This window comes from Pseudophryne corroboree, chromosome 9, assembly GCF_028390025.1.
Source record: "Pseudophryne corroboree isolate aPseCor3 chromosome 9, aPseCor3.hap2, whole genome shotgun sequence".
NCBI classification, from domain to species: domain Eukaryota; kingdom Metazoa; phylum Chordata; class Amphibia; order Anura; family Myobatrachidae; genus Pseudophryne; species Pseudophryne corroboree.
In genome coordinates this window covers 68,250,832-68,272,233 of record NC_086452.1, presented here as the reverse complement: position 1 = coordinate 68,272,233, position 21,402 = coordinate 68,250,832, and positions in this window count along the sequence as shown.

Genomic DNA, 21,402 nt, shown 5'->3' with positions numbered 1-21,402 from the left:
TGACCTGGCGCAATACCTGTCCAGTTTTTTGTTGAGGCGGGACGCCATCATATCCACCTTTGGTTTTTCCCAACGGTTCACAATCATGTGGAAGACTTCTGGATGAAGTCCCCACTCTCCCGGGTGTAGATCGTGTCTGCTGAGGAAGTCCGCTTCCCAGTTGTCCACTCCCGGAATGAACACTGCTGACAGTGCTATCACATGATCTTCCGCCCAGCGAAGAATCCTTGCAGCTTCTGCCATTGCCCTCCTGCTTCTTGTGCCGTCCTGTCTGTTTACGAGGGCGACTGCCGTGATGTTGTCAGACTGGATCAACACCGGCTGACCCTGAAGCAGGGGTTTTGCCAGGCTTAGAGCATTGTAAATCGCTCTTAGCTCCAGTATATTTATGTGAAGAGACATCTCCAGGCTTGACCACACTCCCTGGAAGTTTCTTCCCTGTGTGACCAGCCTCTCAGACTGGCATCCGTGGTCACCAGGACCCAGTCCTGTATGCCGAATCTGCGGCCCTCTAACAGATGAGCACTCTGCAACCACCACAGAAGAGACACCCTTGTCCGTGGAGACAAAGTTATCCGCTGATGCATCTGCAGATGCGATCCGGACCATTTGTCCAGCAGATCCCACTGAAAAGTTCGTGCGTGGAATCTGCCGAATGGAATCGCTTCGTAAGAAGCCACCATTTTTCCCAGGACTCTTGTGCATTGATGCACAGACACTTTTCCTGGTTTTAGGAGGTTCCTGACAAGTTCGGATAACTCCCTGGCTTTCTCCTCCGGAAGAAACACCTTTTTCTGAACCGTGTCCAGAATCATTCCCAGGAACAGCAGACGTGTCGTCGGGGTCAATTGAGATTTTGGAAAATTCAGAATCCACCCGTGCTGTTGCAGCACTACTTGGGTTAGTGCTACTACGTCCCCCAGCTGTTCTCTGGACCTTGCCCTTATCAGGAGATCGTCCAAGTAAGGGATAATTAATACGCCTTTTCTTCGCAGAAGAAACATCATTTCGGCCATTACCTTGGTAAAGACCCGAGGTGCCGTGGACAATCCAAACGGCAGCGTCTGAAACTGATAATGACAGTTTTGCACCACGAACCTGAGGTACCCTTGATGTGAAGGGCAAATTGGGACATGCAGGTAAGCATCCTTGATGTCCAGGGACACCATAAAGTCCCCTTCTTCCAGATTCGCTATCACTGCTCTGAGTGACTCCATCTTGAACTTGAATTTTTGTATGTACAGGTTCAAAGATTTCAGATTTAGAATAGGTCTTACCGAGCCGTCCGGCTTCGGTACCACAAATAGTGTGGAATAATACCCCTTTCCCTGTTGTAGGAGGGGTACCTTGACTATCACCTGCTGAGAATACAGCTTGTGAATGGCTTCCAATACCGTCGCCCTGTCTGAGGGAGACGTTGGCAGAGCAGACTTTAGGAACCGGCGAGGGGGAGACTTCTCGAATTCCAACCTGTAACCCTGAGATACTACCTGCAGGATCCAGGGGTCCACCTGTGAGTGAGCCCACTGTGCGCTGAAATTCTTGAGTCGACCCCCCACCGCCCCTGAGTCCGCTTGTGAAGCCCCAACGTCATGCTGAGGGCTTTGCAGAAGCCGGGGAGGGCTTCTGCTCCTGGGAGGGAGCTGCTTGGTGCACTCTCTTACCCTTTCCTTTGCCTCGGGCAGATATGACTGTCCTTTTGCCCTCTTGTTCTTATAGGAACGAAAGGACTGCGGCTGAAAAGACGGTGTCTTTTTCTGTTGGGAGGGGACCTGAGGTAAAAAGGTGGATTTCCCGGCTGTTGCCGTGGCCACCAAATCCGATAGACCGACCCCAAATAATTCCTCCCCTTTATACGGCAATACTTCCATATGCCGTTTGGAATCCGCATCACCTGACCACTGTCGCGTCCATAAACTTCTTCTGGCAGATATGGACATCGCACTTACTCTCGATGCCAGAGTGCAAATATCCCTCTGAGCATCTCGCATATAAATAAAAGCATCCTTTAATTGCTCTATAGTCAATAAAATACTGTCCCTATCCAGGGTATCAATATTTTCAGTCAGGGAATCCGACCAAACCACCCCAGCACTGCACATCCATGCAGAGGCGATGGCTGGTCGCAGTATAACACCAGTATGAGTGTATATACTTTTCAGGGTAGTTTCCAGCCTCCTATCAGCTGGATCCTTGAGGGCGGCCGTTTCAGGAGACGGTAACGCCACTTGTTTTGATAAGCGTGTGAGTGCCTTATCCACCCTAGGGGGTGTTTCCCAGCGCGCCCTAACCTCTGGCGGGAAAGGATATAATGCCAATAACTTCTTTGAAATTAGCAGTTTTCTATCGGGGTTAACCCACGCTTCATCACACACTTCATTCAATTCCTCTGATTCAGGAAAAACTACAGGTAGTTTTTTCAGACCCCACATAATACCCCTTTTTGTGGTACTTGCAGTATCAGAGATATGCAAAGCCTCCTTCATTGCCGTGATCATATAACGTGTGGCCCTACTGGAAAATACGTTTGTTTCTTCACCGTCGACACTAGATTCGGTGTCCGTGTCTGGGTCTGTGTCGACCGACTGAGGTAAAGGGCGTTTTACAGCCCCCTGACGGTGTCTGAGACGCCTGGACAGGTACTAACTGGTTTACCGGCCGTCTCATGTCGTCAACTGATTTTTGTAACGTGCTGACATTATCACGTAATTCCATAAACAAAGCCATCCATTCCGGTGTCGACTCCCTAGGGGGTGACATCACCATTACCGGCAATTGCTCCGCCTCCACACCAACATCGTCCTCATACATGTCGACACACACGTACCGACACACAGCAGACACACAGGGAATGCTCTTATCGAAGACAGGACCCCACTAGCCCTTTGGGGAGACAGAGGGAGAGTTTGCCAGCACACACCCAAGCGCTATAAATATATAGGAACAACCCTACAGAAGTGTTGTTTCCTTTATAGCAGCTTAATATATCAATATCGCCAAAAAAGTGCCCCCCCTCTCTGTTTTTTTACCCTGTTTCTGTAGTGCAGTGCAGGGGAGAGTCCTGGGAGCCTTCCTCGCAGCGGAGCTGTGCAGGAAAATGGCGCTGTGTGCTGAGGAGATAGGCCCCGCCCCCTATTTCGGCGGGCTCTTCTCCCGATGTTTGTGAGACCTGGCAGGGGTTAAATACATCCATATAGCCCCAGGGGCTATATGTGATGTATAATTAGCCAGAACAAGGTATTATCATTGCTGCCCAGGGCGCCTCCCCCCAGCGCCCTGCACCCTCAGTGACCGCTGGTGTGAAGTGTGCTGACAACAATGGCGCACAGCTGCAGTGCTGTGCGCTACCTCATGAAGACTGAAAAGTCTTCTGCCGCCGGTTTCTGGACCTCTTCACTTTTCGGCATCTGCAAGGGGGTCGGCGGCGCGGCTCCGGAACCGGACTCCATGGCTGGGCCTGTGTTCGATCCCTCTGGAGCTAATGGTGTCCAGTAGCCTAAGAAGGCAATTCATCCTGCACGCAGGTGAGTTCACTTCTTCTCCCCTAAGTCCCTCGTTGCAGTGAGCCTGTTGCCAGCAGGACTCACTGAAAATAAAAAACCTAATAACTTTTTCTAAGCAGCTCTTTAGGAGAGCCACCTAGGTTGCACCCTGCTCGGACGGGCACAAAAACCTAACTGAGGCTTGGAGGAGGGTCATAGGGGGAGGAGCCAGTGCACACCACCTAGTCCTAAAGCTTTTATTTTTGTGCCCTGTCTCCTGCGGAGCCGCTAATCCCCATGGTCCTGACGGAGTCCCAGCATCCACTAGGACGTCAGAGAAAAAAGAAAAAAAAAGCCCCCCACCAAAAAAAACAATAGGCAGAATTTAAATGTGTATCTGGTCGGTAGCCACTAGAAGGCGTAGAACGGAGCTTTTCTAATGTAGCTCCGTACGGGCGCTATCAGCTGCCGGGCGTCTATATTTTAGCTTTCACCCCCACCGAGGGTGGAGAGCTGAAATGTGTGAAAAGTGACTCGTTTGGGCGCCCAAACTGCACTTTTCCTGATTGCACCCATTAACCCAAAACTAATGGGTGCGATCAGCGCGATAGGGGACATCAATTGTATATCGCCCCCTGCAATCTCCCGTCACTTTAGACGGGAGATTGGGGGCGATAACATTTGAATTCCCCTGCATTGTACTATTGTTTATTCCAGAAGTTTCTTGCTATTATTTGCTTTGCTATCAACTCCGAATCAGCCACTATACCACACCCCAATAGAACACCCTAAGGAGATGTGAATTGTCTAAATGAAATTTGAACTAAATTATAAATTTTGAATCAAGAGAAGCTTGGTGTAGTAGAGACAATAGCAGCTACCTGATCAAAAAGGTGAAGTTCAGAAATCTCTGCAGCATGGCCATACCACTGCCAAGTAAGCGACATTTGTACAAGTTTTAACATAATAAAGTTTTTGGTAAAATGTAAACACAACTTTAAAAAAAAAAAAAAAAAGGGATCGATGTAATATCAAAAGTGCCTAACTAGGCATTGTTTTTTTCTTTTCTCCCCGTTATAAACTCAATATCACAAAATGTAGTTGTCACATATTGGACAAGCCAGGTCCACCGCCATTTTGTAAAGGAAACTTCTATATGATAATTCTCCTCAACTCCAAATTAAGAGGCAAAAAAAAACAAAAAAAAAAAACACAACCATAATACAAGACCTTTCATTTATCTTGTCAACCTACAGTATTTTAAAAACTCAAAAAGAAACAGCTATAGTTTTTTTTGTTTTGTTTAACAGTGTCACAGGTGTCACGTATGGGACATTTTTACTAATTTTCATGGAATAGCCCGTCTCAGCTATTAATATATATAAAAAAAAAAAAAAAAAAAAAAGTTACTAGACTGTCAACAAATTAGTCTTTCAATTATTGGCTTTTATTTAGGAGTTCACCCATAAGCAAGACATACTTTATGCAGCTAAAATATTCCAGACTTGGACAATTCCTGTCAGTTTGTCAAAACAGATCAATATGCCCCCTCTATTAGTGCCACCACAACCATAATCTCATCAATTTCCAAAAAACTCAATGAGGAGTCCAATAACTTGGGACCAGCTGTGTGTGTGAATACATAACGGAATGCAAAGAGGGAGGAGCATCAGATCTACTTTATCAGCAGAATCAGATGCGGAGAATTACTGAGCAGTGGTACTGTGCAGCTGTCATACATGCTCATCTGTTTATATAAACAAGCACTAAGCATCGATACTGAGAAATGACATCGCTCCAGGCAATAAAGCATCAGCTGTTTCTTCATTACAATGAATCTCCCACATCAGACAATATGGAACATAGATGCGTCCGAAGCTCTGATGGGTACTGTTGTAACCCAACTAACCAAACAGGAAAACTGGATTCAGGGACACTGAGCTAGAGAACAACAAACAATAATCACAGTCACATCCACCATGGGGACTGTGCAGTTTTCCTTACATAAAGAATATACCCATACTGTATATAACATCCAAGAGAAGAACGGGAATAGAATAGTACTGATGAGAGGTCTGTCCATGCAGACTGAGAACAGATAATGAGACCCATGTGTCAATAACTGATGTAAGGGACCAGCTGCAGGGTTGGGCATGTGGCTGAAGCCAGATGCATTGTGGAAATAACACGAGTAAAATTACAACCTGATATCCAGTAAGTGTGCAACATTGCAACAATTACACAGTCGCTCTGCCATTAAAGATTGACTTGTAAAAGGATGGTTCATTAAGATGTACTGTATAGAGTAGGATGCACAGATAAACATTAAGGGGGTCATTCCGAGTTGATCGCTCACTAGCAACCTTTTTGCAGTGCTGCGATCAGGTTAAATCGCGGCAAAACTGCGCTTGCGTATGCACTGTAATGCGCGTCATATGGGTACAAAGAGTATCGGTGCTGGGCGATTGATTTAACTAAGAATCCATTCGCACAGTCGATCGCAAGGTGATTGACAGAAAGAGGGCGTTTGTGGATGTCAACTGACCGTTTTCTGGAATTGTTTGCAAAAATGCAGGCGTGTCCAAGCGTTTGCAGGGCAGGTGTCCAACGTCAATTTCCGGGACCAAAAAGACTGAAGTGATCACAGCGGCTGAGTAAGTCAAGAGCTACTCAGAAACTGCAAAAAAACGTTTTTGTGCCGTCGGCTGCAACAGCGTTCGCACACTTGCAAAGCAAAAATACACTCCCCCATAGGCGGCGACTATCTCATCGCAGCAAAAAGTTGCTAGCGAGCGATCAACTCGGAATTACCCCTTAAATGTAATGGGTGTGCGTGAATGTCCATGAATGCAGTGGAAAGCATATTAAAACGCAGTATGTCATACTGTATAGTACCGGTAGCAAAAGTACATGGAGACCACTCTTTAGGGGTGTGGATTAAAAGATTGACAGTATAGAGACAGTCAATAGGTCAACACCAGATGGTCAATAGTAAATAGACATGGTCAAAAGGTTGACAAACAAATGGTTGACACAAAAAAGGTCAACTTTTTTATTATTATTATTACTTTGACCCTTATCCTAACCCTCCCCCTAGTACCTAACCCTTATCCTTCCCATAATGCCTAATCCTAACACTCCCCCTAGTACCTTACCCTAATACTTCCCATAATGCCTAATCCTAACCCTCCCCCTAGTACCTAACCCTAATCCTTCCCCCGGTGCCTAACCTTAATCATTCCCATTATGCCTAATTCTAACCCTCCCCCTAGTACCTAACCCTAAATCTTCCCATAATGCCTAATCCTAACCCTCCCCCTAGTACCTAACCCTAATCCTTCCTCCGGTGCCTAACCTTAATCATTCCCATTATCCCTAATCCTAACCCTCCCCCTAGTACCTAACCCTAATCCTTCCCATAATGCCTAATCCTAACCCTCCCCCTAGTACCTTACCCTAATCCTTCCCCCAGTGCCTAACCTTAATCATTCCCATTATGCCTAATCCTAACCCTCCCCCTAGTACCTAACCCTAATCCTTCCCATAATGCCTAATCCTAACCCTCCCCCTATTACCTAACCCTTCCCATAATGCCTAATCCTAACCCACACCCTAGTACCTAACCCTAATCCTTCCCATAATGCCTAATCCTAACACTTCCCCTATTACCTAACCCTTCCCATAATGCCTACTCCTAACCCTCCCCCTAGTACCTAACCCTAATCCTTCCCATAATGCCTAATCCTAACCCTCCCCATAGTACCTAACCCTAATCCTTCCCATAATGCCTAATACTAACCCTCCCCCTAGTACCTAACCCTAATCCTTCCCATAATGCCTAATCCTAACCCTCCCCCTAGTACCTAACCCTAATCCTCCCCCTGGTGCCTAACCCTAATCATTCCCATAATGTCTAATCCTAACCCTCCCCCTAGTACCTAACTTTAATCCTCCCCCTGGTGCCTAACCCTCCCCCAGTACCTAACCCTAATCCTTCCCATAATGCCTAATCCTATCCCTCCCCCTAGTACCTAACCCTATTCTTTCCCCTGGTGCCTAAGGTTCATTCCGTGTCAAATCAACACACTGATTTTACCTCACCAGCACAGATTTTTATAAAAATTTGGTACATGAAGAAAAATACAAACGTAAATGTAAAGTTTCCAAAAATCTGTCAAAAATGCACAACTAGCATACTTTTAAATCACCATAGCAGCTCTCCTAATGTTAAACAACACAATAGGCTTTGTGAGGAAAAACTTTCTAAATTCAAACGGAAATTTTTGATCATGATTATCTCAAAAAGTGAGTTGACAAAAAAATAAAAAAATTCTAAAAATTTTCAGGAAACCGTCTATACTAATGTTAAATCAGGCTTCCTTGGATAACAGAATAATGGTGAAAGTCCAGCTGGTTAAAAGAAGGTCACTTTCAATTTGTCTTCATCTTCATTCTTGAAATGGCGGCTTGCTTATGTGATGGACAAGAATGAAGATAAAGACAAATTTAAAGTGACCTTCCTTCATCGAGCAGGACCTTCGTCATCATTCTTCTATCCAAGGAAGCATGATGTACTATGGATACTTCTAATAGATGTCTTATGCAAAGTCGATCCTATAACTCCAACTGGAAGAATTTATGTCATGTCTCCTGATGACACTTTAAAAACCACTGAGGCATTGTCAAACTAGCTTCAGCTAACATTGTTGACTGACTAATACAATGCCAAGTATTTCTATTCAGCTTGGTTTATATAATGAACCTAATGAAGTCATCAAATCTATTATGACCTATTACAACTTATAATACACCCGGCTTTTTTGAATAAACTACATTGCTTTAAAAAATATTTATTTTTAACTATGAACCCTTTATCCTCCCACAAACATTTAACAACATTAGTATAGACTACTTCCTGAATTTTTTTGTCAACACACTTTTTGAGATAATCTTGATCAAAAATATTAGTTTGAATTTGGAAAAAAGTTTTTCCTCATAAAGCCTATTGTGTTGTATATCATAGGAAAGGACATAAAAAACACAGGAAAACAATACCACTCCCACCTATCATAATTAGGAGAGCTGCTACGGCGATTTGAAAATATGCTGGCTGTGCTTTTTTATACAGGATTTTTGAAAACTTTGCATAGCCATAATTTGGAAATGGCATGAAATATTTAAATAAAATTTTATATTTTTCTTAGACTACATATATACTCTCTATATACCAAATGTAAACAAAATCTGAGCTGGTAAGGTAAAATTTTAACAAAAAAAAAAAAGTGTGTGTTGATTTTACACGGAATGACCCCTAACCCTAATCCTTTCCCTGGTGTCTAATCCTAACCCTTCCCCTAGTGCCTAACCCTAACCCTTCCCCTGGTGCCTAACCCTATAGGTCCCTTTCTACAGCCTAACCCTAACTCTCACCCTGAAAATCGTGAAAAACCGTATGTCGACATTTTATGTGTAAACTATTTTTATGTTGACCTTTGTACCATGTCAACCTAAGTCCACGTCGACTATTTAACGGTCTACCTTTTGATCCTGTCAACCATCTGGTGTTAACCTGCTGACTATCCATCTATTTATTGTCTGTATTCCATTCGAATATAGAAACATAGAATTTGATGGCAGATAAGAACCACTTGGCCCATCTAGTCTGCCCCTTTTTTTTTTATCCTTTAGGTAATCTCAACCCTTTTTGAACCTTAATTCTTTGTAAGGATATTCATATGCCTAACCCAAGCATGTTAAAATTGCTCTACATTCTTAGCCTCTACCACCTCTGTTGGGAGACTATTCCACTTATCCACTACCCTTTCTGTGTAGTAATTTTTCCTTACATTTCCCCTGAACCTCCCCCCTCCAGTTTCAGTGTATGTCCTTGAGTTCTAATATTTCTCTTCCTTTGAAAAATGTTTCCCTCCTGAACTTTGTTAAGACCCTTGATATATTTGAAAGTTTCTATCATGTCCCCCCTTTCCCTTCTCTCCTCCAAACTATACATGTTAAGATCTTTTAGCCTTTCCGAGTACGTTTTGTTATGTAGGCCATGCACCATTTTAGTTGCCCTTCTTTGTACACTCTCTAATGCATTTATATCCTTCTGGAGATATGGTCTCCAGAACTGGACACAGTATTCCAGATGGGGCCGCACCAATGACCTATACAGTGGCATTATCACTTATTTTTTTTCTACTACTGATTCCTCTCCCTATGCAACCAAGCATCTGACTTGCCTTTCTCATTGCTTTGTTGCATTGCTTTCCTGCCTTCAAGTCACTTGAAATAGTGACTCCTAAATCCCTTTCCTCCTCAGTAGTTTCCATTATAGTACCCTTGATACTATATTTAGCCTTTGGGTTTTTGAGACCCAAGTGCATGATTTTGCATTTTTTAGCATTAAACTGTAGTTGCCACGTTCTTGACCATTTCTCAAGCCTACCTAGGTCATCAATCATTTGTTTTACCCCTCCCGATGTGTCTACCCTGTTGCATATCTTTGTATCATCTGCAAAAAGGCATACCTTCCCTTCAATACCATCTGCAATGTCACCAACAAAGATATTAAAGAGAACTGGACCAAGTACAGATCCCTGGGGTACTCCACTGGTAACATTTCCCTCCATAGATTGCACTCCATTAACTACAACTGTCTGTTTCCTATCCTGCAACCAGGTTCTTATCCATTTATCTGTTTTATAATCCACCCCCACGCTTTCAAGTTTATTTAGCAGTCTGCGATGTGGGACAGTGTCAAATGCCTTACTAAAGTCTAGATATGCTACATCTACAGCTCCCCCTTGATCTATTATTTTTGTCAGAGTCAAAAAGTCAATAAGATTTGTTTGGCATGATCTACCACCAGTAAATCCATGCTGTTTTGGATCCTGTAAATGGTTAGATTTAAGATATTCCACAACTCTTTCTTTTAATAGTTTTTCCATTACTTTCCCCACTACTGATGTAAGGCTTACTGGTCTGTAGTTACTTGCTTCTTCCTTGCTTCCACTTTTGTGCAGTGGAACTACATTTGCTCTTTTCCAGTCCTCTGGAATAGCACCTGTATTTAGTGACTGGTTAAATAATTCTGTTAACGGTGTAACCAGCACATCTTTTAGCTCTTTGAGTATCCTTGGGTGTATCCCATCTGGTCCCATTGATTTATCCACTTTTAGTTGTGAAAGTTCTGTTAGGACCTTCTCCTCTGTAAATGTACTTTCAACTACCTTATTTTTATGAATGTCCTTGCAACTTAACTGTGGCCCCATCCCTTCTTCTGTAGTAAATACTGAGCAAAAATAATTATTTAGGTGATCTGCTATTGCGTTGTCACCCTCCACCAAATGCTCACTCTCTGTCTTAAGTCTTATTATTCCTCCATTTGATTTTCTCTTTTCACTTATATACTTAAAAAAAAGTTTTGCCCCCTTTATCTACTGACTGGGCCATTTTTTCCTCAGCTTCTGCCTTTGCACGTCTGATCACTTTCTTAGCATCCTTCCGTCTGTCAAGATACACCTCTTTGTCATTATTATTTTGAGTCTGTTTGTATTTCCTAAAAGCCATCTTTTTTGCTTTCACACTAGTTGATACTTCTTTTGTAAACCACACTGGCTTCCTTTTCCTGGTGCTTTTCCTAACCCTTTTGATACAAAGATCAGTTGCACTTAGTATTGCACTTTTCAGTTTTTCCCACCTCTCCTGCACTCCTTCCAAGTTCCACCAGTCCGCCAATGAATCACTTAAACATCCCCCCATTTTTGCAAAATCAGCATTTCTAAAATCCAACACCTTTGTTTCTGTGTGACAGGAGTTGGATCCTGTCTTTATACTAACCATACTGCTTGATGATCACTGGATTCCAGGTGCTCACCCACATATATGTCGGATATCCTATCACCATTTGTAAGAATTAAATCTAATATTGAATCTTTGCGAGTGGGCTCCATCACTAATTGCTTGAGAGATGCTCCCTGTAAGGAATGTAGAAATTTGCCACTTGTAGCTGAACTTGCAAAAGACCCCTCCCAATTTACATCAGGTAAATTAAAGTCTCCCATGATTATGACTTCTTCCTTTAAAGCCATTTTAGTGATGTCCAACAATAGGTTCCTGTCCAAATCCTGCCCCTGGCCTGGTGGTCTATAGATCACCCCAATGCGAATAACATCCTTTTCCCCGGTTTCTATGATGACCCAAAGGGCCTCAGTTTTGTCTTCAATATTTTGTATTAAAGTAGCATTTATACTTTTTTTCCACATACATTGCTACCCCTCCTCCTATTCTTCCTATTCTATCCTTCCTAAATAAATTGTATCCTGGTATAGCTATGTCCCAGTCATGATTATCATTGCACCATGACTCTGTAATTGCCACAAAATCCAGGTTATCCCTTGTCATTATCGCAATTAGCTCTGGAATTTTGTCTCCTAAGCTCCTAGCATTTGCACACATAGCTTTAAGAATTTTGTCTGTGCATTTGTTATTAGTAGCCATGTCCAGACTGTACAAAATAAATGACAAGTTTAAAGTTGAAATTACCTGTTTGGGGATGTTGCTCAGTGTTATATATATATTTTTTTTTTTTACTAATCAGGAATCACACTGTGTCCTTTACACCATGAATATACCTCCCTAAATGTAAAGATATAGTACACCTGACCAGTGCCGTAACTAGGCATTTTAGCGCTGTGTGCAAGAAACGACAGTGGCGCCCCCCCCCATGTAAGATAGGGGGCAGTACTCGCCGTAGGCGCGTGAAAAATATATAGTGGCGTGGCTTCAGGGGAAGGGGCGTGGCCACAAAATAATAGCAATTCATACTACGGTGCACAGTAGTCTACATTATTCAAATTACGCTGCACAGTAGCGCCACTACACCAGGTAGAGCCCCTTTTATACATTACAGCAGACAGCGTGCCCCTTTTTACACATTACAGCAGACAGTCTCCCTTTTAACACATTGCGGCAGCCAGTCCCCCTTTTTACACATTGCGGCAGACAGCGTCCCCTTTTTTACACATTGCGGCAGCCAGGCCCCCTTTCTACACATTACGGCAGCCAGTCCCCATTTGTACACATTGCGGCAGCCAGGCCCCCTTTTTACACATTATGGCAGACGGTGAGAGAGAGAGAGAGAGAGAGAGAGAGAGAGAGAGAGAGAGAGAGAGAGAGAGAGAGAGAGAGAGAGAGAGAGAGAGAGAGAGACTTACCATCCCCCCGCTGACAGGCTCCTCGTGCAGCTCCCTCGGTGCAGGCAGGTGAGAAGGAGGAGGAGGGAGGGGGACTGGAGCCGCAGCAGCGCTATTTCATTGGTAGTAAGCGCCGCTGCAGCATCCCCATCTCCTTCCGTATTGGCTGCCCGGCGCTGCAGTGGATGCTGCGATGGAGGAACCGCATCCCAGCACATTTACACATTGCGGCAGACAGGACCACTTTTTACACATTACGGCAGCCAGTCCCCCTTTTTACACATTGCGGCAGCCAGGACCACTTTTTACACATTGCGGCAGACGGGACCCCTTTTTACACATTGCGGCAGACGGGACCACTTTTTACGCATTGCGGCAGCCGGGACCCCTTTTTACACATTGCGGCAGCCAGGCCCCCTTTATACACATTGCGGCAGATGGGACCCCTTGTTACACATTGCGGCAGCCAGGACCCCTTTTTACACATTGCGGCAGATGGGACCCCTTGTTACACATTGCGGCAGCCAGGACCACTTTTTACACATTGCGGCAGACAGGACCACTTTTTACACATTGCGGCAGACAGGACCCCTTTTTAACATTGCAGCAGACGGTGTCCGAGAGAGAGAGAGAGAGAGAGAGACATACTTACCTTCTCCCCGCTGACAGGCTCCTCGTGCAGCTTCCTCTCGGTGCAGGCAGGTGAGAAGGAGGAGGAGGGAGGGGGAGCAGAGAGCCGCAGCAGCGCTATTTGATTGGTAGTAAGCGCCGCTGCAGCATCCCCCTCTCCTTCTGTATTGGCTGCCTGGCGCTGCTGTGGATGCTGGGATGCATCCCAGCATCCACAGCAGCGCCAGGCAGCCAATACAGAAGGAGAGGGGGATGCTGCAGCGGCGCTTACTACCAATCAAATAGCGCTGCTGCACTCCAGTCCCCCTCCCTCCTCCTCCTTCTCACATGCCCGGCGCTGTAGCTCTCCTCCACAGCGCGGCGGCGGCGCACGGCACAGACTTCAGAGGCATGTAATGAGTCAATTTGACTCATTACATGCCGCTGGCCGTGCGCCCTCAGGGCAACTGCGCTGTGTGCCAAGCCCACTTGGCACACACGTAGTTACGGCCCTGCACCTGACCACAATGACCAAATGATCAAAGGAGGTAAACACCAGAGAGCATGCAATAATAAACTATGTTACACTGTGCAACTTCCCCACACATGCAATGCCAATTACAAGCCAATCATTACATAAAAAAACATACATGAGTTTGCATAAGAGAGAGCTGTAGTGAGCAGATTGGGGATGTCTTTTCATAGTGTAAAAAGACAGATAACATTGGTACAGGTGAGAATTCAGATGGTTTTGGTAAGCTATAGCCATAAATTTGAGTAGTTGCGGATGAAGTGGAAAGGTCTAGCAGCGTTCCTAACACAGATTTAAGTTATAAGTATGGGTTACTCAGGCTGGAGTAGTTTGATGTGTAGAGGAACTTGACTCACATTTGTTTGAAAGCTGTCCTTCAGTGGTCCAGATTGTTGTCCTTCTGTTTTCCTTCGGTATAACGTCGGTGTAACGTCGAAATTATTTTTAAATTTGTAGTTATCCTTTGAATAATGTCCTTTGAAGTAATGGCCCACAAGCCTACGGCCTAAGCCTTCCTCATGCTCTTTAAGTAATGGACCAAGCATGTGAATACACTGATTACACCCAAACTCCAATGAACCCTCCCCCAGCAATGACTAGCAGTGCCGTAACTAGGCATTTTAGCGCTGTGTGCAAGAACCGACATTGGCGCCCCCCCCCCCCCCCCCCCGTACAAGATAGGCGCAGTGAAAAATATATAGGGGCGTGGCTTCACGGGAAGGGGTGTGGCAACAAAATAATAGCAATTCATACTACGGTGCACAGTAGTCTCCATTATTCAAATTATGCTGCACAGTAGCGCCACTACACCAGGTAGAGCCCCTTTTATACATTACAGCAGACAGCATCTCCCTTTTTACACATTGCGGCAGCCAGTCCCCCTTTTTACACATTATGGCAGCCAGGACCACTTTTTACACATTGCGGCAGACAGGACCACTTTTTATACATTGCGGCAGCCGGGACCCCTTTTTCCACATTACGGCAGCCAGTCCCCCTTTTTACACATTGCGGCAGCCAGGACCACTTTTTACACATTGCCGCAGACGGGACCCCTTTTTACACATTGCGGCAGACGGGACCACTTTTTACGCATTGCGGCAGCCGGGACCCCTTTTTACACATTGCGGCAGCCAGGCCCCCTTTATACACATTGCGGCAGCCAGGACCCCTTTTTACACATTGCGGCAGATGGGACCCCTTGTTACACATTGCGGCAGCCAGGACCACTTTTTACACATTGCGGCAGACGGGACCCCTTTTTAACATTGCAGCAGACGGTGTCCGAGAGAGAGAGAGAGAGAGAGAGACATACTTACCTTCTCCCCGCTGACAGGCTCCTCGTGCAGCTTCCTCTCGGTGCAGGCAGGTGAGAAGGAGGAGGAGGGAGGGGGAGCAGAGAGCCGCAGCAGCGCTATTTGATTGGTAGTAAGCGCCGCTGCAGCATCCCCCTCTCCTTCTGTATTGGCTGCCTGGCGCTGCTGTGGATGCTGGGATGCATCCACAGCAGCGCCAGGCAGCCAATACAGAAGGAGAGGGGGATGCTGCAGCGGCGCTTACTACCAATCAAATAGCGCTGCTGCGGCTCTCTGCTCCCCCTCCCTCCTCCTCCGCTGCCCGGAGCTCCTGTCTTCTCTCTTCACAGTGCGGCGCACGGCGCAGTTCAGAGGCGGCATGTAATGAGTCAATTTGACTCATTACATGCCGCTGGCCGTGCGCCCCCAGGGCAACTGCGCTGTGTGCCAAGCCCCCTTGGCACACACGTAGTTACGGCCCTGATGACTAGTAATAAAAGTTTTAAGAAAACAAGCGAACAAACCAACCGAGATTTATCACAGTCATGCTCTCATGCCTATACTCAGGAGATAACATTCCAATTTATCAATAGCAACCCATCATGTGCATAAGCAATCTAATATAAAAGCAGATACCTTATGCCTATAGCAATGCTATAATTCTTAACACCCAATTTGCTAATTACTATTTCAGTGCACTCAGTAGTGATAATCTGCAGCTCTCATTTACAATAAACCTAGACAAGTATATATTCACCAGCAGTTATTTGAGTGCAATGTTCTGCAGGAGTGTAGAAGATGGAATTACCAGCAGTTATTTGAGTGCATGTACGTACGTACGTACGTACGTATGTATGTGTATTGTGATCACCAGTGGCGGTTCTTGCCACGGGCAAGCGGTACTTTTGCCCGGGGCACCGCCTTCCGAAGGGCGCCGGCGCCATCCGGAGGGCGCCGCACCAGGGCAAGATCCGCCACTGTGCCCCCCGCAGTGCCCTGCTGTGCCCCCCCGCTTTGAAGGGAACTAGACGCGTAGCGTCTAGTTTCCTTTCATTGAGAGGACCTTAGTTGTGCAGTGCGCGATGACGTCATCGCGCACCGCACAGCAAAGGTCCTCTCCATGAAGGGAAACTAGACGCTTCGGTCTAGTTTCCCTTCGTCTAGAGGACCTTTGCTGTGCGATGCGCGATGACGTCATCGCGCACCGCACAGCATAGTGGCACAGACACTAGGGGTCAGAATTGACCTCTAGTGTCTATGCTGTTCTATGGGAGAGACGTAATAACGTCTCTCCCATAGATCGAAGAGAAGAGAGGAGAGGAGAAGAGCGGCGCCGCCGGCGAAGGGGGTCTGGATCAGGAACGGGGATGGTAAGTATACTTTTTATTTATTTTTATTTTTTCTTTCAGCGCGTTGACCACGCCCCCAATTGAAGCCACGCCCCCCATATTTTGCCCGGGGCGCCACAAATCTTAGAACCGGCCCTGGTGATCACATCATTGAAGGTGCCTCATGGTAGTTTGAAGTTTTAAAATTCAGATGTGAGTTGCTGCTTCCTGTATTGAAGTAAACTGAAGCCCTCGGATTCCGCAACTACTTTACGCTCAGCAGGCAACGAGCCAACTCAATAATCTCAGTTTTTAACAATATGAGAATGTCTCTCGCTATCTAAACTTACACGGCGTTTGTAAAGCTTTAATAAAACAATGTGGTTGTCAAGGTAACACATAACCCTTCCCTGCGGCTCAGAGAAGATACTTAGGGGCATATTTATTTATGCATTTATCAGACAGTTACGGTAGACAGATTCATCTCCATAGGCTGTGAACAGAATCTGCTTTCAATGATATACCGTGCTAAACTCCTGGGGATTCTGAGGCTAATTGAATTGGTCCCTTACTAAACATGCCACACCCTGTGGGTATCGTATATCAGAAACATATCAGTACAGTTTAAAATGACATACATGTTACACTTCATCTGCAATACAGTTTAGTGGAGAGATTGCTATTATGCACCATATTTGCAGATTGTGAAAGGGGAGGAGAATTATTCATTGAACAACTTATCAAGAAGTGACACTAACAAATATTTATTCTTATTATTTCCTGTGAAGTGCTACTTCTTATAGTGGCACTGTATAATGAATGCTTATTTATAAACATATTTATACACAAATATGATACAGCACTTTACAGAAAATCTGTCATTCACAATTAGTCCCTGACCCCATGGCGCTTACAATAATATTCCCTATGACACCGACACACATGCACATTCTAGGGCACTGATGGGGAACCTTTGGCACTCCAGCTGTTGTTGAACTACACACCCCAGCATGCCCTGCTACAGTTTTAGCATGGCCAATAGCAAACTGTAGCAGAGCATGCTGGGATGTGTAGTGCAAAAGCAGCTGGAGTGCCTAAGGTTCCCTATCATTGCTCTAAGGTGACTTTTTTTTTTCCAACAGACAAAAATGAACATAAATGCACAGGGAGCGCATGCAAACTCCACACAGATCAGACTGAATTCATGACTTCAGTAGTGTAAGACCGTAATATTAACTGATAGATCACTGTGCTGCTCTAATAATAATAATAATAATAATAATAAGGCTTGTAAGAAGACACAAATGAAAAGGCCAATTCAGTCTGCTTGGTATCGTATCATGCTGTTCATCTATGTCCCAACTGTGTTGCAGTACTGTCTCATTCTTCTGCCAAATCCCTTTATATTGCTAAACTTCTTGATCGTGACATCCACAACGTTTGTGAACAGTATAACTTGGTGAGGCTACTCCTACATCCTTCATTTACGGCATCCCAGCCCCTCTGCTTTGAGTCTTGTATGTATATAAAAGTTTCTATCATTTAACTAATGGGCCCTACACACTTACCGATCCGCCGCCGAACTGCCCGACGGCGGATACGGTCGACCCGGTGGTGGGGGGAGTGAAGTTTCTTCACTCCCCCCGTCACCCGGCTCCATAGCACTGCATGCTAATATTGACAATCTCGTCCATATTGGCATGCATGCATAAGCGACGGGGCACCAACGATTAACGAGCGCGGGGCCGCACATCGTTAATCATTGGTGCCTACACACTGTACGATATGAACGAGTTCTCGTTCATTAATGAACGAGAACGTTCATATCGTGCATTTTATCTGCCAGTGTGTAGGGCTCTTAAGCTGCATGTATTTACAGTATAGAATGACAAATGGCCATGCAGGCGCACTCCTTCCTGTGTAGTATATATAGAGGTGAAATGACACTTCTGTCTTGTCACAGCGGTGTATTCTGTGTGTATTCTCGTTCTGCCGATGCCTCGAACAGGAGATCGAGGAAAGTCAACATGTTGGAAATACTCGATTCACCGATTCCCACTCAAAAAATCTCAAAGAGTAGTATTTTTAACATGCTGTTTTTTGCCAGCACCCTAATGTATTGACAATTGTCGATGTCTACCGGTCTACGTTTTTTGATAGATGATCGGCATTGACAGAACGGGGGATTGGATATCAACCCCATTATTCCCATTAGCTTGGTAGATGATCTCTTGAGTATGGCCCCCCACACCCTAAAGGCCCATACACACTGGGCGATTCTCAGCTAAAAGCAGCTCACGTTTGGTGTGTATGCTTTCAGTGTGTATGCCCTGGCGATGAGCGCTGATGCACGCTCCCGCTTCATCGCCGTTCATCGCTGTGCAGGGGGGAAAAGCGCTCAGTGTGTATGCACCTTTAGTTTTTGTGTCAACTTTATTCTGTTTGCCTTGTATATCCCTGTTATCTCAACTGTCTAGAACCATGGAGTGCTTTAACATCTTAGAAATCAATGGAAATCATCATTTTATCCTCAAGTTGAACATTTAATATAGTAGAAGACCAAGAAGTCTGTACACAGTACCACCATTCTCTACCAATACCGATACAGACGTGTCTTCATACACCTATACTTTTTGTACTACATGGCGCTAGATGCCTGCTGCGACTCCGATGTTCCGCCACGGGTAGAGAGTCTCAAGCTTGACTACTTTTTCCTTAATTTTGCATCTTTATTTTCTAATAGTGTACTAAGGGAGTAATTCAGACCTGATCGCTTTTGTGCGAATTCGCAAGGCAGACAATTATCAATCGACTGCGCATGCGTACTGATCGTAGGGCGCACGAACGAGGACAAACTGCAAAAAAAAAATCCTGCATATATTTTGATGGCTAGGCGTTCGCAAGTTGATAGACAGGAAGCGGACATTTATGGGTGGTAACTGGCCGTTTTCTGGGAGTGTCAGTAAAACCGCAGGCGTTCCCAAGCATTTTCAGGGAGTGTGGGCGACGTCAGCTTCGACCCCGATCAGCCTGTTTCTATCGCACTGTAGAAGTAGGTCCTGGGCTACACACAGACAGCACAGACTGGAAAAAACATTTGATGGTAAGTGAGTTGCAAACGGATTTGCAGCTGGCTGGTGTTTGCAAAGCTTTTCGGACTGCGTACGCAGACTTGCACGGGGCGGATTTTCACACCGTCTGGGCGGTGACTATCTGATCGCAGACTGCTGCAAATTCGCAGAATAGCCATCAGGTCTGAATTTTAGACGCAAAGCAAGGGATATTGGGGGTCATTCCGAGTTGATCATAGCTGTGCTAAATGTAGCACAGCTACGATCATCTTTCCTGACATGCGGGGGGACGCCCAGCACAGGGCTAGTTCACCCCGCATGTCAGTCCGGCCCCCCCCACACACACACAAATACAAAAGCATCGCACAGCGGCGATGCTTTTGTATTTGTGGAGTAACTCCCGGCCAGCGCAGCTCCTGCGGCTGGCCAGGAGTTGATCGTCGCTGCCACTGGCCGCAGCAGCTGCGCGAGACGTCACGCAGCCACCGTGGCCCGCCCCCCCTTCCCCAGCGGTCCGGCCACGCCTGCGTTGGTCGGACCGCGCCCCCCTGAACGGCGGCTTAACGCCGTCGTCCAGCACCCTCCCGCCCTGCGACCGCCTCTGCCTGTCAATCAGGCAGAGGCGATTGCTACTGAACAACGGCCTTCGGGCGTCCGGCATGCGCCGGCGCATGTGCAATTCCGACCCGATCGATGTGCTGCGATAAACTGCAGCGAGCGATCGTGTTGGAATGACCCCCAGAAAGTAACAGATTAAGCATAAGGGTGTAACATTCATTCTAGCACCCTGCAACTGTCACAATCCATGCAGTTTTTCTTTCCTGCCAGGGTTGTCGCTCCCTGCTCTTGTGTTTCTAGCACACTCTGCACCAGCCAATCAGCTCCAATATGTAAATTAACAGTTAGGAGCTGATTGGCTGGTGCGTGTATCACTTTGCACATATCACTGGTTTATCACTTCCTTATGCCTTCTCCAGGATAATACATCTGTCCCTCTAATCTGTATCCCCTCGCTGAGGGCCAGATTCAGAGAAATACGCAAATGCCGCTGCAAGTGCGGTTTTCTCAGCAACGCAACTGCAGATATCAGCAAATGAAGCTTCCGCCTAGAAATGGAGAGACGCCCACCACAGCGACCATAACTCATTCACAATTGCATACACATAAGCAACTTATACGCAAGAATGGGAAACATTGACTGCTCGAGTAGGTCTATGGCTGTGCAGACCGGACGTGGCAGTAGTCACACATGCGCCATGTTTTTGTACGCTAGACCTGGCACTGGCAGCTGATGTCAGACACGCACCCAGAAAACGCCTGTTTTTTTTACCTACACTCTCCACTAACACCATGTTAACAACCCCAAACGGTCACTTCCTGTCAATCACTTTGAGATAGAATCAGCATTGCATGCAGGATCGCAGCACCACCTTGACGCATACGCAATGCGAACGAAGCACATGCGCAGTCTGACCATAATTGCTCCATTGTATCGTTTTGCGTACTTCTCTGAATCAGGCCCAGAGTGTGCTAGAAGCAACAAAGCAGAGAGCGACACCCCAGACAGGAAAAGGGAACTGCACGGGTTGTGACAGGTGAAGGATGCTAGCATGAACAATGAGGTGGGAATTCAAATGTTATCATCCCTGATCTCCTGTCTACAAGTGAAGGGGTGAATTCAGTGTGCGCCAAGCCAGAGTATCCACCAATCCGAACATGCAAGGGACGACATCAGACTGCAATGCGGCTCTGATGCATGTGCAGTCTTTCGATAAATCGCCCAAATTGCAAAATCAATAAACTGCGGTCCATGTTGAATTAGGCCCTGAACACACATGATCATGCTTTATATTATAATTGACTTTATACCAATTGTTTTGTGACAATA